Source organism: Danio rerio, chromosome 11, assembly GCF_052040795.2.
Source record: "Danio rerio strain M-AB ecotype USA chromosome 11, GRCz13ab, whole genome shotgun sequence".
NCBI classification, from domain to species: domain Eukaryota; kingdom Metazoa; phylum Chordata; class Actinopteri; order Cypriniformes; family Danionidae; genus Danio; species Danio rerio.
Genome location: NC_141031.1, coordinates 23304510 through 23324397, shown reverse-complemented (window position 1 = coordinate 23324397; position 19888 = coordinate 23304510). Strand labels below are relative to the sequence as shown.

At 33.4% G+C, this 19888-nt stretch overlaps 1 protein-coding gene across 4 annotated transcripts in view; it reads right to left on the bottom strand.

Moving 5' to 3' along the window:
• The window catches only part of cdh4 (cadherin 4, type 1, R-cadherin (retinal)), a 435407-nt gene that overhangs the window by 46616 nt on the left and 368903 nt on the right, over positions 1-19888 (bottom strand).

The window sequence follows — 19888 nt, the reverse complement described above, 5'->3', positions numbered from 1 at the left end:
GATAGTCACAAGTCACTCTCTGTATGTTACCAAAACCAAAAGATTTAGTAAAAGCAGAACAACTGTTTTTCACTTGATTGAATGGGCGTTATCAGTGGTTATCAGCTGATAGATATGGGCCAGTAGGGGCCTTCTGCGCCCACTGGTAGGCTCAGAAAGAGTTTATCATCCAGCCACATGGTTAATAAGCTATACTAATATAGAAGACTCCAGATCCAGATCTGTTTTCGCATTACTGTGACAGTGGGGTTTAGGGTTGGGGTAGACATAATTAAATACAATTAATGGGAAATTTAATAAATAATATAATTAATTATTTTTAACTACACAGACATATGTGATCTATAGCTGATAAACCATGTGGCTGTATGATAACTGAGCCTACCAGTGGGGGCAGAAGGCCCCTACTCGCCCATATCTATTAGCTGATAACCTCTGATAACACCCATTTAATCGAGTGATAACATTTGTATCGGCCGCCACAATGTGCATACATCTTTCCAAAATCGCGGCTTGGCTTTCATGGTTGTGCATCACCTAGCAACAGCTGTACACACAACAGCAGCTTGATGATACAAGCGTACATGTGTTCAGAAGGAAAAAAATAGATGATGTGAACACAAACAGGCCAATAAGGTGGCGAGGGGGACAATCAAACCTATGTTAGGACCAGTCAATGGAACCAAGTGTGAAAGCACCCTAATAAGGTTTAAAACAAGTAAAAGGGGAGAAAAATATGACATGATTTTCATTTTCAAGTAAACTATCCCTTTAATTGTATGACATATATTTGTACCCACAGTAAACAGTTAAATTCATCCCAATTAATCTTTCTATCCAAAGATGAAAGCACCATTTCAATACAATGAGTCTAAGAAAACAAAATTATCACTTCCTGATAAACTGGTGGCAAATAAATAAATAAATAAATAAATAAATAAATATATATATATATATATATATATATATATATATATATATATATATATATATATATATATATATATATATATATATATATATATATATATATATATATATATATATATATATATACATACATACACAACAGCCTCTTAATCATTCACCTTTGTGTAGTACTCCGCCAAGCAGAGGAGACAAATATGACTGCTGTTGGACAACATAATGTACTTTTGAGGCTTTTTTAGTCAAGACTGTAATTGTTTAGATTGCAACCATGCAGTTTATTTATAAGGATAGTGCCTATTTAAAAATATCAGTAATTTCGGAGCATTAGATTTAGTGCATCAGCCACCATCAGCCTGTCTGAGCAGACCACAATAAGGGATGGTAGACGTTCTGCCACAAGATGGCGACAAAGACAGCATAATAAGTCCTTAGAGGAGAAAAACAGCAATCTCTCGGAATAAATTTCAAACTACAGCTGAACAAATCATTATAAATCAGGTAAGTGACATTCTAAGTCGATCTCTCTTTTTTGTATTTGTATTGCTGCATTTACACCACAGAAACTGGTAGTGTTTGCACTGCTTTAGCTTTTTTGGGATTAATTATTGTGATATCATGATGGCAACAGAGCCCTATCATCTTAAAATGGGAGCAAAAATCACCTGTTTTGTCATCACTTTTGACTATGTTAGAGAATCATTCAAATACTAGCTCTAAAGTGACGTTGGTGAAAAAGCAGCGGTTTCAGCTGCTCTGGATGTCAGCTGCAGATGTTAAGGACTGTCTAAACGCTGTCTAACTGTCTAAACGCAATATCACACAAATAGCAGTGTGATGTGGCTGTATATCGTATGTATATATATATATATATATATATATATATATATATATATATATATATATATATATATATATATATATATATATATATATATATATATATATATTATTAGCCCCCTGTTTATTTTTTTCCCCCAATTTCTGTTTAACGTATAGAAGACACATTTCTAAATATAACAGTTTAATAAGTAATTGCTAATAACATATTTACTTTATCTTTGCCATGATGACAGTAAATAATAATTTACTAGATATTTTTCAAGACACTTCTATATAGCTTAAAATGACATTTAAAGGCTTAACTAGGTTAATAAGGTTAACTAGGCAGGTAAGGGTAATTAGGCAAGCTATTGTATAATGATGGTTTGTTCTGTAGACTATCAAAAAAATATATAGCTTAAAGGGGCTAATAATTTTGTCCTGAAAATGGTTCTTAAAAAATTCAAAACAGCTTTTAATCTAGCTGAAATAAAACAAGTAAGACTTTCTCCAGAAGAAAAACTATTATCATCGTTTGGGAAATATTTAAACATCGTTTGGGAAATATAAAAACTTTTTTGACTTCAATATATATATATCACAATATCAGATAAAAAAAAAAAATCCTACAAAGTTGCCATTTCTATTAAACAGTTTTTATGCAATATTCCTAAATGCACATAAAATGAGTTGAATGGAGACAGCTAATGAGGTTATGTTTCTGTAAGGTGAATTATTAGACAGCTCATTAAATCATGAGTTATAAGACGCTGCATTCACAGGCAATATAAGGCAAACATGCATCTCTGAAATCAATGTTTGAGAATCATCCTGACTACTAAGAAACCTTAATTTGATCTGCTTAAGGCAGCATATCATGTATCTCTCTCTGTCTATATTATCCTCTGAATATGATCCTCCTATCGGTAGAAGTAAATGAATTCAGTATAAATAAATATCTTATGCCATCATTTCTACAGGGAAATGTGCATTGTGGTCACTAAATATTCATTTGGTTATCTCCAAAGCTCACTTCAATTTGTTCTAGCTCAATGAACGTGACCTTATGATGTCTGCAAGCCTCTGTGAAACTGGTTCATATAGAAACCATTTGGCAATTAACGGACTGCCCAGACAGCTTTCTTTCCCCTTCCGTCTATTCATCCATATTTCTGTCTCCTCATGTAGGTGTATTTAAGAGGCAGGTCAGGGACTCCTCAGAGGAGCACTCACAGTTTTAAAGCACTTAAAGAACCACAGAGAACTGCGGACACACACTGAGAGTCATTAAAACCTGCGTCTTCTCGTTAATATTGCCCAGTTCGGCTCTATTAATGAGAACTCAATAGCGGCTGACCTTTATTAACACCATAATGAAATATCAATACTGTCTCCTCTGGTTATGCTCTGCAGAGAACAAGAGAAACAAATCAGTGTGTAATTAATCTCGCACACATTTCATACAGTGCCGGCTGCAAGGGACGGAAACGTGACACCGAGAGAGACGAGCTTAAACACATTTCCAGTCCTGAAGAGAATGTAAAACGATTGCACCTCAGGACAACTGGCAGAATCGGGGCGACTGGAGAGCAGATCCCAGTTTCACCCATACAGACTCTCACACGCTTGAGTCAACTGTTATGAAGAGCATTTCACAGCCCAACGGGCCCTGACCTCACTTCTCCCCGACACCGCACTCGTCCCTGCGGACAGGAGAGGTGATAAGGGGAAGGAGACGATCGCATGACGGAGGAGAGAGAACTTATGATTCTCCTCATCTCGCACATACAGGAAGCTTTGGATCACTTGGGAATGACTGGGACACACACACACAGGCTTCACACCGATCGATTCCCTAATCAGGCGCGGCAGAGTGGACACGTTCTAACCCAGACCTGACACAACTAGGAGAGCACACACACATACTGTATATAAATACACACACACATCCACGTGCACACACACACACACACATAGACCACATGGCCTCTGGCAGAGACAAGAGACAGGTAATGAAAAGCAACAGCCTGGACAATCTGGCTCGAACAGATTCACAGAGCTGCAGAAACAGACATGCAGGGCTTTTAACGCACATACAGTACATGCGCACACATTCACACACTTGTACAACTATCTTTATGGGGACATCCCATAGATGTAAGAAATTTTTTATATTGTACTATATTCTGTTCTCTTCCTTTAACCCTACCCCTAAACCCAACCCTGACAGTAAACAATTTGTTGTTTTACAATTACAACATGCTTCATTCAGGGATCAATACAAGATATATGTCGCCTTCAAGGACTCTTCATAGGTGTAATATATTTTATATTGTAAAACAGAAAATACACAGAAAATTTTGACATACTGTAACAACATTTGAAGACCCTGTTAAGTATTATTTTTAATCCTTTTGAATCACAAGGACACAAGACATGTCCTCATAAATCAACAAAACAAAGTAACACTTAGATCATGTCATTATACTATTTTTGTGTCCTTGTAAACCACATAAACAAGTATAGACAGTCATTCATTCATTCATTCATTCATTCATTCATTCATTCAGTCGTTTTCCTTTGGCTTAATCCTTTTTTTAGAGGTCGCCATAGCAGAATGAACCGCCAAGTATACACACATACGCATGCATACTTGTTTGTGTGATTTATGAGGACTCTCCATGAGCGTAATGTACTTTTAAATCGTAAAACCATACCTTACCCCTAATCCCAACCCTTACAGAAAACCGTGACAGCGTTTGAATATATCAAAAAACCCTGTTAAGAATGATGTTTTAATCTTTTTGAATTCAGAGATGCAAGACTTGTCCTCATAAACCAACTTAACAAAGTAACACTTAGGCCATGTCATTACACTATTCTGTGTCCTCATAAATCTCATAAACAACTACACATACACATAGAAAAAAATATGCCGCTTACTTCCACCGCACAAGTTTTAAGCACTTTACTCTATTTTCTATCCGTGACCAAGCACTGTCATTCATCAATCTGACAAATGAAATGAACATTCATGCTACGTTTAGTTGAAAAGCACCATGGGATTTAAAATTCTACAACAGTTTACATGTTTTTATGAATTCTTAAATACTTTCTGTTGTATGAAATGCTAATATCTGATTGTCCTAGCAAGCTTTTTTTTTGAGGTTGACCAATGTTTATTTTAAAAGACAATGGCAATATCTTGGAGATCAGAGTGGCTGATGGTTGATGTCATGTAAACTAATGAAGACAGATAGCGGGAGCTCCTGTGCATCTGGGCTAGCATTCTCTGCACGGTCAAAATAAAAGCACTGTTTATGAGACCTGACAGACAGAAAGAAAATGCCAGTGCCAATAAAATAAAAAAGGGCAAATAATGACAGTCGACACCGGTTGACCACTAATCTTTTCCACTCAGGTTTTACTATGTTCTTCACACAGGCCACCACATAATGCAAGATTTAGAAAGACAGAAAGAAATATATATATATATATATATATATATATATATATATATATATATATATATATATATATATATATATATATATATATATATATATATATATATATATATATATATAATAAAATACAAATAATACAAAATATAAATCAGTAATAAATGAATAAATAAATAAACAAACAAACAGTTGGGTGTGTAAAACCAGATAAAATAGTAAAAATAATAATAATAAAAATATAATAATAATAATACCATTATTATTATTATTATTATTATTATTATTATTATTATTATTATTATTATTATATTTTTATCATTACCTATTACAATTTATTCTGTATCAAAATCGTATTTAAGGAATGTTAAAACAACTTAAATGGTATATAATCATGAAAATAAATAACAAAAACAACAATTATAATAGTAATAATAATAATATAAAGAAGAATAATGACATGTATTATTATTATTATTATTATTATTACTAATAAATATAATTATTATTATTTACTCTGAATACAATTGTACTTAGGGAATGTTATAATACCTTAAATGGTAATTAATAGCAATAAAAATAAATAAATAAATAAATAAATAAATAAATAAATAAATAAATAAATATAAAATAAATAATAATAATAATAATAATAATAATAATAATAATAATAATAATAATAATAATAATAATAATAATAATAACAGGTACAACAACAACAATGACGAGGACAATCAGGGGCGCACTGGCCATCTGGCAAACCGGGCACTTTCCCGGTGGGCCGACATACTTTTTGGGCCGGGCTGATCATCGTCTTATGATCTGATCGGCCCATAAAAGGCTTAGCAGCCTATCGTTTTTTTCTGCCTTATTAATTGACGCTGCTGTGATCTGCGACTATCTGAAAGTAGATGCTTTTTTTCCCGGACAGACAGACCGGGCCGGCCCATGTGACACTCTGCAGCCCATTAGTTCTTTTCTTTACTGACATTGGGCTGGCCCAATCACAAACTCCTATTTTGGACTCCGTGTGAGCGTGCGTCGTCTGTGTGTATTTGTCAAAATAGTCGAGATTCAGAGAGAAGAAACGCAAGGGAGGCGCAGAGAAATCGCGGGAAACACACCAGCGTTTCGTTTAGCGATTCTGAAAAGTTCTCTGTTCATTCTAGTACACAGCTAAAGGCGCAAATCACGTGACCACACACTCTCTGCCAAGACCTTCAGCCAGTAGTTCAGCGGGTGAGAATAAACCCCAGGTGAGAGTAGAGTACAGTGCATGTCAGACAGTTCATCTGCTGGATCTGATCTCACTATAGTTGTTAAACGTGATATTCATCTTGTTGTCTCTATCTAACAACTCTTATGTCTTTTGAATCACTTGTTCTCAGTTAACTGTTTTGGCTGAGTGCAATGATAAGCTAATATATTAATTTATGTAACCACATAGACTGATTCTGCACATTGACTGATTGCTTACCTTTATCGTTTAAATTTAATGTACGTTATACTGTTATAATGGCCATTATTGGTTATTAAAACTGATATTCTGCAAAAGAGACAGGGTAAAGTTCATTCTTTTCAATGGAAATAAAAGGAGGCAGTTATATTTAAGCCCTGTTTTGTTATAAATGTGCAGAGTGAAGATGATGCTCATATAAATATGCAGCTACAAGAGGCTGTTTGGTGTCTGTTAATCATAATATCAAAATGAAACAAATTTGACTTATATCATGTTTTCATTGTTTAGATAATGAAACAGCAAGCAGGATGAGGTGAAAGATTTAACTGATTTATACTGATTTAAAGTCATCTTTAAAGATGACTTTAAATATTTACCCATGCATTAGCAGGCAGTTTTTATTATGTTTATTATTGAATATAGGCTGAGTGAATAGTGTTTTGAATAAGCTAAATTGGCTGTATTGTATGAGTGTGTGTGAATGAGTGTGTATGGGTGATTTCCAATATTAGGTTGTGGCTGGAAAGGCATCTGCTGCATAAAACATGCTGGAATAGTTGGCAGTTCATTCCACTGCGGCAACCCCTGATAAATAAGGGATTTATGCGAAGAAAAATAAATGAATGAATGGTGTATTTTTTAGAACTCAACAAATATCTTTATGGACAGTATACCGAAATTAAATTGAGATTAAAGTTTGTATTTATTTATTTATTTCATATATATGGCTTTTGTGTTTTATAAAATATGAGTTGATAAAAATATTGGACGTGCATAGATAGATAGCATTTTGATTGAATTTAGTGGGCCGCTCTGGCTCAAAATGCCAGGGCCGATTTTTTGCCCCAGTCCAGCCCTGACGACAATAATTATATTAATATCAATAACAACAATTATAACAACAACAACAACAACAACAACAATACTACTACTACTACTTCTACTACTACTACTACTACTACTACTAATAATAATAATAATAGGCTAAATAAATTTAGCCGAAAAGAAAACAAATGAATGAATAATAATAAATGTCATTATTAATAAAAATAATAATAATAATAATAATTACATTTATTATTCATTCATTCATTCATTCATTTTCTTTTCGGCTAAGTCCCTTTATTAATCCGGGGTCGCCACAGCGGAATGCACCTCCAACTTATCCAGCACATGTTTTACACAGCGGATGCCCTACCTGCTGCAACCCATCTCTGATAATTATTATTATTATTATTATTATTATTATTATTATTATTAATTTATTAATTTATTAATTTACTTATTATAAAATAGTATTTATGGAATGTTGTAATAACTTAAATGGAAATTAATACCAATGAAAATAAACAAGAACAACAGGAACAAGAACAAGAACAACAACAGCAACAACAATAATAATAATAATAATAATAATAATAATAATAATAAATATAACAACAACAACAACAACAACAATTATTATTACTATTATTATTATTATTATTAGTATTATTATTATTATTAATTGTTCAATTGTTAAAACTTCAAGCTTTTATTCTGGTGACTATTTTATTATGAACTTGACAGTGTGTGAACCCCATGAACTGTACATAAATAAACAGTGTGAACATTCTTACAAATTCTCTTTTGTCTTCCACGGAGAAAGTTAGATTTTTTTTATTTTATGTTATTTTATTTTAAATCATTTGAATTCTACCTGAATAACTATCCCTTCCCTAACCCCATAAAAGCACACATGAGAACCAAATCCATTTAATTCCTTCCAGGATGATGTAACACTTTCATGCAGTGCAAAAGAGAAAAAGTAGAATGACAAATATAAAGAATAAGGCTGGTTATGGTGCATAAGATTGACATATTTGTGAAGATCATCATTAGAAAAGATGCCAGTTGCAGTTTTAGGCATGCAGTGTAAAAGGTGGCAATGGAGCTGCTTGTTATCGTCTGTAATCAGACAGGTGATGGCGGGCAGGTTAAAGAGCTGTGTGGAGGTGAGGGGTCTCGGTGTGAGGGGGTAATTGGTATTCAGACCTGATCAGATGTGTGTGACATTAAAGTGAACGTGAACTCCCAGCTTCGCCAGGCTTCTTAAACTCACTAATTACTGCATAAATATTCCAATTAGTCTACAGGTACTGATGAAGGAGGATTACGCTCCTGATGAGAAAATGTGGATGTGAAGGAGACAGATGGAGAAAGGCAAATGTTAGGATATAGATGTGTGTGTGAGTGCGTATGTGTGTCTAGACAGCTGCTTATATTCATATAAGGTCACAATCTAAACTCTATGGACAGGAATGGCAATGTCTTAGTCAATTTAATAATTTTAATTCTTTAATTTTTAGTTCTTTAATTAAGTAACTAAGACTATTTTAACAACCAAAAACTAGTCAAAAATTCAGATTTTTAAAAATGTACTGAAATAATTTGATAATTAGCAATAGTTCAGTATGAAGTTACAATATGAAGAGTTTTAGCTTTATTAAAATGTGGCTGCTGAGTGCCAATAAGCTTAGGGTGTCACTTTGTCATTTCCAATGGAGGCGCTGGCATTTTCCACATACACCTAGTTGAAAAACATCAGAACTTTTCCGAATGCCAAGAGCGCACTGCGATTCATGCAGAACTAACTAATCTGCTTTACACTTCGTCACCTTACAATTATAAGGTTCTATCTGCGTTCTGAATGATTTTGAGATATTGAGCTTCAAAGGTTTTGCATTCCATATAGCAAACTGTATATGTGTAACATTTGTTTTTTAAATAAAAAGTCTTAAAATGTAAACAACTTATAAAAAACATCTCATAATGTAAATAAGTTGTCATTTAATAAGAATATGTCAATAACTCAATTTTGACAAAAATGTAAGATAGAACTTTATAATTCTAAGGTGACGACTTTGTAACATTTTTTTTCTTAAGTTTAAGAGTCTATTTAACACTTATGTTTATTTAATTATAAAGAGGTGACCTATTTTGTTTAAATATTTTAGTTTTTTACCATTAAAACTATTTGCCTAAGTAATGTTGGTAAATTAAAAAATGAAAGAAATTTTAATATTCCTAAATGTATTGTTAAAACATATTCAATAATTATCGATATTGAATGATATGAAATATGATATCACAATATATTTTTTTACAATATCACACAGCCCTTATCTGTAAATATGGCATCTATAGCTCTGGGGTCAGGAAGTTCTGAGATACCATTATCCTATAATATAATAAATAATTAAATTATGTATATATTTGTTAATAATCACACTATTTATTTGATAAAAAATTATAGAGAATAATCCTAACAAACACTAATACTACAAATCAGGTGTGGGCAAACTTGATCCTGGAGGGCCAGTGTCCTGCATAGTTTAGCTCCAACCCTATTCAAACAGACCTCCCTATAAAGTTCAAGTGATCTTGAAGACACTGATTAGTTTGTTCAGGTGTGTTTGACTAGTGTTGGAACAAAACTCTGCAGGGACACCGGCCCTCGAGGATCAAGTTTGCCCATCCCTGCTATAATTTGTTAAAGCTGAAAACTAAGTCTGGATTACTCTACTTACAGTTAATATGTACTGCATTAACCAAACGACTGTATAAAATAATTTCTGAGTGCAGAAAAGTTTGTATACTTGTAACTCAAGATGCCTTAAAGATACTTTCAGGTCATTGAGTTTACACATTTGCAGTCTTCATTTTTAAGGCATTGTATGATCCATAGATATTGCGATCTCAATGTGGTACCGAGTTACAATACTAGCATGTCTGAACTCTTGTCAGCTTCAAAATATTCTAAAATGAACAAAATCTGTTCTTCCAAATAATCCTGACAAGGAGTCAAATATAGAATCTTCAGAAATGACAACTGAGGGCAAGCTAATGTACCTCAACATGACCATTTCAGTATATATTTTGGCACACAGACAGGTATGTTATATGTTGTTGCTTTAATAGAGGGAAATAAGCTACATTTTTGATGTTTGCAAAGAACCAGAATCTAAAATCATACAGAGACATCTTTAATACGTCTTGAGTCACGGAAAAGTAAACTTTAGAAAAAAGTAGTTATGGCACTTAGACAGTTATGTTTATGCCATTATTCTGATAGAGGTAAACAAGATACATTTCCAATTTCAGCATTCTTCATTCAGACAGAACTTGTGATAAAAAAAAAGTTGTGATCAAAGTGACCATATCTGGATTATGACCACTGAAAATGTGTACAGTTCAGCAATTTATCCTAAGAACCACACTGAATGAAACACTACTAAATGAAAAGCTGAATCACAAGCTAAAAAGATATCAATATATTTACAAGTAAGCAAACTTTATATGGATAAAACGTTTATATTTAATTTACGTTTATTGGATAAAAATGTTTTATAAAAAATTAAACTGAAAGTCACATCTAAAATGAATGAATAAATAAACAAAAAAAAAAAACTTTAAAATAACTTTTTCCATGACACACAGCAGCCATTGGAACCTTTTTGGCTCGAGACTTCCAATCTCATTCACTTCCATTGATTTTAGCTCGTTATGCTGCTTGATGTTACAAATTGAGATTGTTTTACTATATTATACCTATTGTTATATGTATTCATGAACACGCTTGTTTGTAGAGCAAGTAGTTTGACCGTTTTCAGTCGCTTATTATTTCTAGTCATTTCTCCCATAGGTGGCTGAATCGGAAATTCTAAAACAATTGCAAAAATGAGCACTCTTCCGCATCGCAGAATAAGGTCAAAAGATGTGCATGTGATATCCAACATAGATGGGTAAAGTCTTTTTTTTATTGTTATTGTTATTATTATTATTAGAAGTAGTAGTAGTAGTAGTAGTATTAGATCTACTAATATCAAAGTAAAAAATAAATAAAATAAAATAAATACATAAAGACTGTTATTACCATCTGTAAATGTGTTCGAAATCTTTAGTAAAAATGTTTATTTCAACCCAGGCTCATTCTGAAAACGTAGTACTATATACATTTCTGGAGAGAGCCAATGATGTCCCAGGAGCCACTGTTTCTGCAGTTATTGTTTTTTCGAATCCACCAGAGGCAGCTGTGTACACTTTTTCAGATCTCAGATTTCTTTTGCCAGTGCCATTCGTGCCTGCTGTTCTCAGGTAAATTCACCAGAGGCCACTGTTGACTAACTGAAAGATCGACTGACCCACTCCCCTCCTTCCCTAAACCCAACCAATAGTGTTCAAAAGCACTGATTGACCTAACCACCCACTTCCCTAAACCCAAACGACAGTGTTTCAAAAAGCAATCCAGAAAAAAAAAACAAGCCCTCGTCTGATTTTTATCATGTTTTTAGACTTTTTTTCAGACTTTACCACATTCTCACATAAACACATTCTCTTATTTGTTTATTTTATTTTTTATTTTTTGGCTTCTGTTTTTGTCTTAGCTGCTTTCTGGAACTGTTCTTTGTTCGACTCAAATCCTGTCATTGTAATCAACACTTCTCTGCATCTCAAGTCCGCCAACGTACATGGCGAGCTACTGGACAAACTGGAAACAGCAGTAAAGCCGTCTATACAGAGGTAAGCGACAGCTGGTAAGCTCGAAAAGGAGCAATGTCATACTGCCCCATAGTTTACTGCCCCATACGTACTTCTGGCTTATGGCTTTCATCATGTCTGTTTAGAAGACAAATTGATAAAATGAATCTGTAGTTTGGTTGATTTGACAGAGCAATCCATGTACATGTTTTCTCTTTTTTTATTTTGGAGCTCATCAGCATCAATTTTCAACCACTCTAATTCACTCGAAAACACAAGCTTGGCCATTCTGTCCAATATTTCCATCTGCATTATACAGAAACAAACAGAACGACACCAGGATGAGCAAACAAAGACCCAATTTTCATTTATTGTGTGAACTATTCCTTTCAGCCTGGTCCAACAGCGTCTTGACTGACAGAGAATGTGATGTTGAAAATCTTCCAAATGCTCCATTTGCGAGGTGGCTTTGCAAACACATGCGAGTGTCCTAGTTCTAATTGGAGAGCACAGGTGGAGGAGACGCTCATCATCACCAGCACCACCTTAGATTAATGAGGGTCTCCGAGGGTACTGAGAGGAGGACAGATTATCTGCCTGCAGAACAAACCACGACCCATATTCCAGATCAGTCTTACTCATTGGATTAACAGGAGTCACTGCTCCAGGTACAGACTTAGGAGAACTTGTCAGAGAGAAAATAGAAAGTGTTGAGATGACAGCAAACGTCATCTAATGTGGCATGAAGGGTAGAGAACTTTATGTGCCAACTCAAACAAGATGCCAAAGGAATGATGATGAAGACTGTAATAGAACTGTAGAGCCAAAAAGCCCTTGAGCACAAAAAAAAAAAAAAAAAAAATCATTGCAGTGACTGCAGTGACGCTTAATTTAATAAAACATCACTGACAGTGGTTTAAAATAGTCATTTAATTTCAGTTCAGATGACAATATATATATATATATATATATATATATATATATATATATATATATATATATATATATATATATATATATATATATATACTATTGTTATATGGTTTTAATAGAGTTGAAATATATATATATATATATATATATATATATATATATATATATATATATATATATATATATATATATATATATATATATATATACTACCTGACAATGAATTGAATTATCCAAGTTTTAGAAACAACAAATAATAACTTGACTTATAGTTAATGAATAGGTATCAGAAGTGGCTTAAATGAAAGGCAAAGGCCTCTAGATTATGTTTATTTTACCAAAATAAAATCTAATTATGTTTTGATTTTTCATTATTTAAAAGACTGCAAGATTTGACTTTGCTTATACAAAATTCTTGTTACTTAACAGAAGTAATGTACAGTATAGATTAGAAAGCCTTGGTGCAGTGTAAAAAGAACTAATATTGTGTATGACTCCCCATGAGCTTGGCCAACTACATCTATACATCTCTGCAATGATTTAAATAACTTATGAATAAAGTCATCTGGAATGGCAAAGAAAGTGTTCTTGCAGGACTCCAAGAGTTCATCAAGATTCTTTGGATTCATATTCAATGCCTCCTCCTTTATCTTACTCCAGACATGCTCAACAATGTTCATGTCTGGTGCCTGGGCTGACCATTTCTGGAGCACCTTGACCTTTGCTTTCAGGAACTTTGATGTGGAGGTTGAAGTATGAGAGGGAGCGCTATCCTGCTGAAGAATTTGCCCTCTCCTATGGTTTGCAATGCAATGTACAAATGTCTTGATACCTCAGACTGTTGATGTTTCCATTCCCGAACCCCAAACTATGATGTTTCTTTCACCAAACTTGACTGATTTCAGTGAGAATCTTTGGTCCATGTGAGTCTTCTGCAGCAGTATTTGTGACGATTGGGATGCAGTTCAACAGATGATTCATTAGAAAAATCAACCTTCTGTCACTTTTCTAAATGATCAACTAGAAGTCAATTATTAGTTGTTGCTCTTACATCTGGGATCAACATTTGTCAGGTAGTATATATGTATATGTATATGTATATGTATATGTATATATATATATATATATATATATATATATATATATATATATATATATATATATATATATATATATATATATATAGCACAAAAAGCTAAAATGATATTGAATTATATTTATAATAATGATAATAATAATAAAAAATTATATTAATAATAATAATAATAATTATTATTATTATTATTAGTAGTAGTAGTTGTTGTAGCAGTATTGTTCCTTTTTAAAATGAGTATATGTATATATATATATATATATATATATATATATATATATATATATATATATATATATATATATATATATAGCACAAAAAGCTAAAATGATATTGAATTATATTTATAATAATGATAATAATAATAAAAAATTATATTAATAATAATAATAATAATAATTATTATTATTAGTAGTAGTAGTAGTTGTTGTAGCAGTATTGTTCCTTTTTAAAATGAGTAAATGAGAATATTCTAAAAGTATAAAAAAATTAACATAAATAAATAAATAAATAAATAAATAAATAAATAAATAAATAAATAAATAAATAAATAAATAAATAAATAAATAAATAAATAAATAGTGTTTAAGGCAAGAAAAAGTTCTGTCATCAAATGTGGCATGAGGTATGATAATAATAATAATAATAATAATAATAATAATAATAATAATAATAATAATAATAATTATTATTATTATTATTATTATTATTATTAAGTACAATTGACCAACAACCCTATAAATCACACAATTAGTACTTTTGGACACACAGAGCTCTCTCCGGTTACAATTAATTTCAATATTTTCATATGATGTTAATGAGAACGAGACCAGAATGTGTGGTGTGAAAGCAAGGGATCATCACGTAGGATGGAGAGATAAAGAGGAAGTTGAAAGACTTCCCCGCAGGTCCGCTTAAGCATTCTGGGATAAATTGAATGGACCTCTGAATGACCCTGCTCATTAGTGGAGCAGAGGGAGGTTAAGGAGTAGCGCGTGTGTGCGTGCGCGTGTGTGTGAGTGTGTATGTGTGTTTGTAAGAAAGAGGGATTGCTGAAGCGATGGAGAGGGGGATTAATGAAGAGGTTAAAGAGGGGAACACGTCTGGTGGGAAGGGTCAGGCTCAGAGACTCAGATGAGTTATGGCAAAGCTGTTCCCATGACCCTCAGAGTTCATTTGTGTGGGTCTGTGCATGTACGCATGCATCGAAAATCAAGTCAACCGCATTCTCAAGTAGACACTAAGCAGACCCTCGTGATTAGCTGAATTAATTCTAGGTGGGGTTGGAAATAATAAGTGTAACAAGGCTGGAAAGCATGTACATATCTCTTGTTGTGCAAACGAGGACAAGCTAGACACTCCCAGATATGATTTTTCATTTGCATCTGTACTGAGCATGAGGGTACACGCTGCTTGGAAATCAACTGGATATTTTATTTGTTTCTTTGGTGTACCATGTGTTGAACAATGTGGTTGCTTCTATGCTGTTAAATTTAACAATAATGCTACTACTACAACTAATAATAATAATAATAATAATAATAATGATAATAATAATAATAATAATAATAATAATAATAATAATAATAATAATAATAATAATAATAATAATAATAATAATAATAATAATAATAATAATAAAATAATAATAATAATATTCCCAGAGATGGGTTGCGGCTGGAAGAGCATCTGCTGGGTAAAAACTTGTTGGAGTTCATTCCGCTGTGGCGACCCCGGATTAATAAAGGGACTAAGCTGACAAGAAAATGAATGAATGAATAATGATGATAATAATAATAAAGATTATTTTACAAAGCGCCTTAAATTAACCTATTACATTCACAATACTGGAAATTTTTATAACATTGACAGTTTAACATATTAATAATAATTAAGTAAATCTCTCAAGTCTTCACATCGTTCCATTAAAAGTTCAAAGACTCAGGGAAAAAAATTCTAATGCTGTGTTCACACCAGACTCGTCATGCGAAATAAATCGTGCTATTCGCGTGTAAATAGATGCGTGAAGATTTTGGGTTTACTCGCTTCATTTACGCTTCAAATGTAATTCATTCGCACGTCAAAATTACTTCACAATAGATGCGGATTCGTGTCATGGGCAGGGCTTCTGTCTGCCCGGTGACTCTAGCTTCATTGCTAAACGGCTAACATGAATTTTATTCAGGTAATTGTTTATGTGCTTTAGGAGGGCTGAAAAGATTCATTTCACTAGATCCTTTCAGAGGTGCACCCAGCTCTATGCATTCATCAACTCCTCAAGAAACTATGCCTCGATGATGGAGGCTTTCAGAGGTACTTCTGACTGAGCCGAGCTTAGTTTTATGAACTGTTGTCAGGTGTCGGCAAAAGGATTTTCCCTTGGGACACAAACAACATAATCACACCCCTACAAGAAAAGCTCCTAATTGGTTAACTCGACGCAAATGACCACTGAAGTTCAGATTTTCCAACTCGAGCAATTCGCACAAGACAAGTCCAACGCATAAACCGCTTAACTCGCACCACTTCATTTGCACTAATCGCGTTGGTCACACCACCTCATTAATGAGAATCGCACCTCAGGATGTCTATTTGCATCTTGGCATTGACTTGACATGTAAATCACTCACGCTTGAAGCTTCAACTGTCTCTGGTGTGTATTTATTCGAAACACTTTATTTTATGTTACTCAGCAAGCCATACAGGTTCGGAACAATCAATAGCCTAACTTTAAAAAAAAAAAAATAGCATTTATTTTTTGTAAATGAAATATCCAGTGATATAACTTATTTAGTTTTTTTTTGGAAGATTTGAAGAAAGCTGATAACCAGTAGTAGAAACAAACTATCTTTTTTCATGTTCAATATTTTTTTTTTTCATAAGCAGATGGTGAGTAAAAGATGACATAGTTTTCATTTTTGTAAATGATCTAACCCTTTAATATTCCTCAGCTTCCTCTGAAATTTTAATGACCACCTAAATCCACCTACTTTACATCCTGCACATGTTTGGGTATTCATTTTAGAAATTTTAGCTTTGGGATGCACAGACACTTTTTTTTTAGCAAGCTAAACCGAATGGACACAATCAAAGAAGCATGCAAAAGCACAAAATGTTTTTCTGTCTCATTTAACCTGTATTTAAAATTACAGAATTGCGTTGTGTATTTTTAAGGGCTGAATGGATTTTAAAAGAAGAGGTACAGGCAACTTTCAACCAGGACATCTTTTTTTCACAGAATCTTTTTTTTTTTTCTTTCTTTCTTTGAGTGTGTCTGAAGTGAAATTCAGCCTTGATCTTTGCAGTATTTTTGCCACTGGAGCCGCTGCAGCAGGATGTTGTCCTGCTCTGATGGGGTGTTCTGGGAGGGCAGATCGCTGCACTTCAGCTTGAAAAGGTCACAGACAGCTCAAAGGACAGGCTGATCATTAAGTTGATTCTAAAAGCACTGTTTGTTATAGTCCAAGAGTGTCTTTTTTAAAATGTTGCTCACAGGAGACTAGGGACCATACCAAGCATGCTCATACACACTATAGCTTACAACTAATTACATTAGAATGCTGATGTGACACAAAGGGAGGACTAGACATTCTTCATGGAACAAATACTCTGAAAGGTGTTTGTAAGAATATGCTAACATTTTTCAGGCATATTTAAAGGGATAGTTCACCAAATAATAACTATTTACTCCAAATAATTTCTAATTCACACATATATTCTGCACTCTGACTACTTCAACAATGTTGATAAGCGGTGGTGGGCATTTTTTCTTTAGGTGCGTTCGGCGTCCGAGCGCAAACGGGGGCGGAGTTGTAAATGGAGCCATCAGGCCGGACACTTCGGGACTCAATGTTGCTGCAGTCATGACCGAATCACATGGTTTCATCATCATTAATTTATTTATAACAATAAAAGATTTGCCGTACAAATAAAACAGAATACAGTCTCCACAAACTATAGTTAATAATATAATTATATATAATTATAAATAAATTTAAGTAGCCTATAACAAACGCATGAGAAATATAGGGGGAAACGAGAGGGCACATAAAAAGGAAATAAATCACCACGAATTGGGATATTTTGGACAAAAAAAAGCATTTTTAAAAGAGCACTTTAATCCAAAAATAGATTGAACAAGAGGAGCAAGATAAATGAGCTAAGTTACACTTTAAGTAGAAATCAATGTCACTCAACATTTCTGCAAAAACGGCTAGACAGGAAATACAATATTTTTTGATACATTTTTTTTATATTTAATAAAATATTTTTTTACTTAATTTGTTATGAAATTTTTCAAGATTAATGAAGATAATTATTTAATTACAAGTCTTTAATACCTATTTGAGTTAATATATAGGCTAATTACTAAAATGTATCATTTAAATCATTTATGGAGCTGAATACAGTGAATAGTCTGCATAAAAAGCTAGAATAAACCTGTGTAAACAATCTAGTCTTTATGAACAAATTATTGAACAAAAGATGATACTGCAGTGAAATATTTTTAGTCTTAATAAGCATGATGTGTACAAGATAGAGATTGTATAAAAAGTTAAATGTTTGTTTTGAATTTTGTGAGAGTGAATTTGTCCAATAATAAACCCAAAACACATGTGATTTTTGTCATGCGGTGAACTCGGCCAATCGTGTAATATCCGTGTCGTCATCGCAGATCCAGCAGTCGCTCTTCAGATGCTGCACTGGCTGAGTCTGCCGTCTGATCTCAGAGCGCTGTCGTGCTACTTTGGTGCCACATGTGACAGTCACATGGTATCGGCGCAGCATCAATCCGGACAAAATTTCTAACCATCGTGCACCGGTTTAAGACAGATTTTGATCGGTTTGCGCAGCGCTGCATGAAGTCAAACGCACCTTTTGTCTTGTGCTGAACGCAGTCGACCAATCACAACAGACTGGGTCATAGGACCAATCAGCACAGATTAGCATCGCATTAAGAAAGGATTTGGGAACAAATGAATCGCTGAACGAATAATTTGGGAGTCGTTGGGATAATAAGGTAAAAATAAATGCATATTATAAGACAATGAAAGTGTTTTTTGACCTTGCATGCATATCAGCCTGTTGTTGGAGACCCCCAAAACCAGAAATATTACCTTTTTAATGCATAATAGGGGTTCTTTAAAAACCATGTGAACCGGTAGTTGCAATAGACTCTTATTTTAGTATGATGACATATTGCTAACCAAAACAAAATACAGAGTCAGACTGGGATTTCATTTTTATGCTCCTCCTCTCATCTTTCACCTGCTTCAAACTGACGATTGGACATGCGTAACTATATTTCAAGCATATCTATCAAACTGATATAATCAGAGAAGGACAGCAGTTCCAGAGTGGAAGCAGTTAGATGGTCAGATTTTGCATTCAGATGGTCAGATTTTTCAGTGTATTAGCATTAACAATAATATATCAATAACTGCATTTTGATTTCATGAACACTTTAAGAATCCTTCTTTTGTGGTAAAAAAAAATAGCATATACGCCACTGCAACAACATCAGGGTGAGTAAACGATGCCTTTCATTACCAGAAGAGAATACCAAATGCATCACAACCACAAATCAACAATTCTTAGAAATAGGATACACAACCGCAGATGATTCTTGGAAGCCTGCTTGCTTTTAAGAGTCCGTCAAAACCAGAGACGCAA